Source organism: Hyalella azteca, unplaced genomic scaffold, assembly GCF_000764305.2.
Source record: "Hyalella azteca isolate HAZT.00-mixed unplaced genomic scaffold, Hazt_2.0.2 contig16063, whole genome shotgun sequence".
Lineage (NCBI taxonomy): Eukaryota > Metazoa > Arthropoda > Malacostraca > Amphipoda > Hyalellidae > Hyalella > Hyalella azteca.
Genome location: NW_025945890.1, coordinates 14,968 through 19,493, shown reverse-complemented (window position 1 = coordinate 19,493; position 4,526 = coordinate 14,968). Strand labels below are relative to the sequence as shown.

Here is a 4,526-nt window from a genome sequence, read left to right as displayed (position 1 = left end):
AATTAATAATAATTAATAATTAATAATTAATAATTAATAACTTCTTTGACTTATCATTGGAATAGAGTTTTAAATCACCTCTGTTGCCTGCGAAGCTTATCTGCTTATGGGCATTCACTTGGATGTCTCTATTATTTTGTAAATGTTTTTCTTTTTCTCTTTTGAATTGTAACTAGAGCTCCTTTGTGAATAAAAATCAATCAATCAATCAATCAATCAATCCTATTTGGTTTTCTGTTTGCTTTCCGGTTCCATGTTCCTGTTTGTTTTCCTGCTCAGTATATTCCTGTTTGTTTTTCTGTTCACTGTTCCTGTTCGTTTTCCTGCTCACTGTTCCCGTTTGTTTTCCTGCTCAGTATATTCCTGTTTGTCTTCCTCTTCACTGTTCCAGTTCGTTTTCATGTTCCCTATTCCCGTTCGTTTTCATGTTCACTGTTCCTGTTCGTTTTCTTTCCCTTTTCCAACTTATTTATCAACCTCTTATTCATTTGCATGTCATATACTTCTTGATTGGCCCAATTTATTTAAATTTCAATATCATCTTGGTTTATCCGCAACAATTGTCAGAAAGGTTACAAACTTTCGTGCATATGTCTTCATTCATATACATCCATCCCTTTTTGTAAACCATTGAGAACGATCTTAATCTTCCCCCTTTATTAAATTAACGTCATTATTGTCAATTCTAATAATTTTATTCAAAGCAGTCATTTAGCGGCCGGGCTGGTTGCGACTTTTCTCAATGCTTCCGAGGCTTTCCCTGCAGCAAAGCAGAAATCTTGCATCTCTGGCCGGCAACAGACAGATTCACTTCAACCTTCACACATTCAACTCGTCCCTGTGTCGTCTCGCGTGGTCTATGCCCGTCCGTTCTGCGTAGTTCCTTCTCCGCGAGATGACAGTCCTCAGCCTCTAGCCGGTTCTTCAACTGGACAACTCCTCACCTGCACCCAGAAGGCCTGTTCTTCCCACAAAGAAGCCGTAAGTCGTTAAATTAGCCTGTGCCGCTCTTAATGACTGCTTATGGAAGAGCCTTAAGCTCGCTCGCTAAGTTCCTCTTAATAAATTGACATTCATCCAGTTTCAATTACATTTACATTTCATCGAAATTTCTAAAACGTTTCATATTCGTTCCCAATGATTTACTGAAAGTTTTTCTAAAACACGTAATCTAATTCTAAAGTGATAATCGATTCTAATTCTAAAGTGATAATTGATTCTAATTCTAAAGTGATAATCGATTCTAATTCTAAAGTGATAATTGATTCTAATTCTAACGTGATATTTGATACTAATTCTAAAGTGATAATTGATACTAATTTCTAAAGTGATTATTGATTCTAATTCTAAAGTGATAATTGATTCTAATTCTAAACTGATAATTGATTCTAATTCTAAACTGATAATTGATTCTAATTCTAAACTGATAATTGATACTACTTTAAAGTGATAATTGATTCTAGTGTTAAAGTGATAATTGATTCTAGTGTTAAAGTGATAATTGATTCTAGTGTGAAAGTGATGAGTGATTCTGCTTCGAATTCTGAACTATAAGTGATTCTAATTCTAAAGCGATTAACCCTTAATATCATAGGATGAATGTCGTGACGAAATGTTCATGATAACGGAGGGGGGCACAACTTTCCTCTACCTCTCCAGTGGACGGGCGACTACGGCTTTCGTTTCTTTTTGAATAAATTCAAATGAGAATCTAGAGTATGTCGTTTACCTGTCCTCGCCATGAACTTTTTTTCGTAAACAATTATTAATTCAAATTAACAGCATGATTTAAGTTTAAGACACACACATTCACAGTTTTTGAGGCACAGTTTGAGGCATATTCACAGTTTTTGTGTTCGAGGCTTGTGGCCGAAAAACTCAGGGGCTATTTGAGCACAAATTCAAAATAGTTTGGCTCAGATATTACGGAAAATTTTTTACGTTACGGAGTTCTGAGACAGTGAAACTGAGGGGCGAAGAAAATTTGAAATTTGATTTTTACTTGGTCGATGTGAATTGCACTCAAAAAAGTAGTAAGCTGATTTATCCTTCAGAATTCAACTGGATTCTTCATGATGTTATTCTGGATGATGGAATTTGTAATAACTTGATTTTCCACTTGCAGGAATAATCTATCCCGAGCAACGCTGGGCTAGCCTGCTAGTCTTATATATTTACTATATATTTCTTTAAAACTTGCAGAAATTTTCTACACAATTTTCACCTATTTTCCAAAATTATTTTCTGAATTTTTTCTAGATTTGTACTACATTTTTATGTGCTTTGAAGTATCTCACACATTCTTCAATCATTTTTAAGCACTTGCGATAAAATTCTAGAAATTTTATTCATTGATTTGCAATCGATTTTCATCTCATTTTTTCGAACGATTATAGGTTATAATCTCCTTACACTTCCCATCATTTCATAATATTTTTTTGTGCCGTATAGATTCATTTTACATGCTTTCTCATTCATTCTCATTTTATCTAGATATCCTCTTATTTTTATTCACTTCTATATAATGCTTAGATTTCGCCCCCACTTTAGAAACTAAACAGCTACTCCGATCGTTGCGCTCTCTACCTTCATAGGCGTGCGTTTTAAATATAAAGAGAGCATTCCAGGCTACAGGTCTCGTAGAAGGACGCAACGTTAGTTTCGAGTAATGGAACCCTCATTCTAAAACAAAAAAGTGTCTTCGATTTCAGAGTGACTTTTTCAAGTGAAGCAAAGCTGGTTAAGGAAGGAGAAACTCGAATTTATCGTTGTAAATATTTAATTAATAAAAAATAATCGATCATTCCGTCCATTGCTTTTCCCTTTGCCCAATAATTATTCTCCTGTATACAAGGCATCAAAAACGCAAATTTGAGTAATCTTTATTATGGATAATCATTTACCGAAGACAACTATGCTACGCTATTGTGTCAGGTACAAGATTGTCAAGAATTGCTAATTTTTAGAGTTCAAATTAATTTTATCTTCAAACAAATAATTTGAAAGGAAATACAAAATTGTATTCTCAAATACCTTCAGATCAGATAGCGCCAATATACTTTGTATCGCCAAATACAAGATTGTCCCGATATGCTCACTATAGAAATTTAACTGAATTTCAATCTGAATTCGTTAAAATTACTTAGAATTACTTAGAATGAAAGCTCCGTCAATTACACGTTACAAAAGATTATTAGCTATTGTGGTCGATATGAGAACAAATGCGCAAGTAATGATATCTGAGAAGTGTTATATTTGACATAAAAGGATGCTTTGCATTGCCTGCTGACATGCATGAGGATTTCCCTTTAGGTTGAACTAAGGGTAAAAAAACACTGCCTATGAATCCTGCTTGGATTAAAAAAATCTTTCCAGAATTAGGTTTAAATAACGATATTACATTATATGATGAGACTGAAATAGTGTAAACGAACTGCTCTTTAACTTTGTGTTATGGACGAGGTGCGAGCGCAGTGATGAGAGCTGTGGTGGGCCCCTCAACACAGGTGTCAGTAGCGCGCAAGTGTCCCATTGACGTCATCCATGTTCCATGGCTTAAATTCCGTAAATTCGAGAATATTCTTTAAAATTTCAGGCGTTTAGTGGTTATGATGTTTCTTTAAAATTAGTTTTAAAGGCACTTATCTATTTTTTGCTGGTAAATTGGGTTCATTAAAAGACTTGATATTCGTGCATTCCAATTTTCAGTTGATAAGTATTAAAATCACTTGTTTGCTTAAATCGTAAATTAACCAGGGATTTCAAAGCAAAGACAATACCACAAAATTCACCATTTCTTTATAAGAGAAAACGTTTCGGGGTCCAGCTCCATCGTTAGTTCATAACAAAAGTCCTAGAAACTCAAAACAGTCAATTAGTAAAGTAAACTCCGTTGTCAAGTATTAAAACGGAAACAATATCGTCATTTGTTGTTTCCGTTTTAATACCTGACAGTGGATTTTAATTTTTTAATTTATTGTATTTGTGTTTCTCTGAAACACAAATCTCTGTGGCACACAAACCATTGAAACTCTGCAGTTTCATAGCTTGTATGTCGAGGAACCTGTAGCGCTGCCATTGTGTCGCATGTGTTTCTGATGTACGAAGCCAGTTTGTGTTCAGTGTAATCCGAGACATCAAATGCTGTTGTGACGAGTGTGTTGTGACGAGTGTGTTGTGACGAGTGTGTTGTGACGAGTGTGTTGTGACGAGTGTGTTGTGACGAGTGTGTTGTGACGAATGTTCCAACTAGTGTTCCATCACCCGGCATCACGCGCTCTACTGATGGCATATTTCAACGCTGTTAAAGAACCGTCGCTGTTGAGTTTTGCTGTTAAAATAGAGCTGGTATTTTACGCCTTCCTTATTGCTGTGTTTTTGTTCTGCCCATTACAAGTTATACAGTAATACGGACAGAATATTGACCAGAGAATTTTGAAAGTACAACAGCGGAAAAGAAGTACAACTCAAATCTATGTGCTTTAATAAAAAAGATAAATACTCGAGTAGCTGTGCATTAATACTTT

The 4,526-nt window shown here is 35.0% G+C and overlaps 1 long non-coding RNA gene across 1 annotated transcript; it reads left to right on the top strand.

Annotated features, from left to right (window-relative positions):
* The first annotated feature begins 580 nt into the window (after nt 1–580).
* On the top strand, nt 581–1,716 carry LOC108681363. Its single transcript, XR_001931492.2, has 2 exons — nt 581–981; nt 1,595–1,716. It is a non-coding gene; the product is annotated as an uncharacterized LOC108681363 (long non-coding RNA).
* Nucleotides 1,717–4,526: the final 2,810 nt, after the last annotated feature.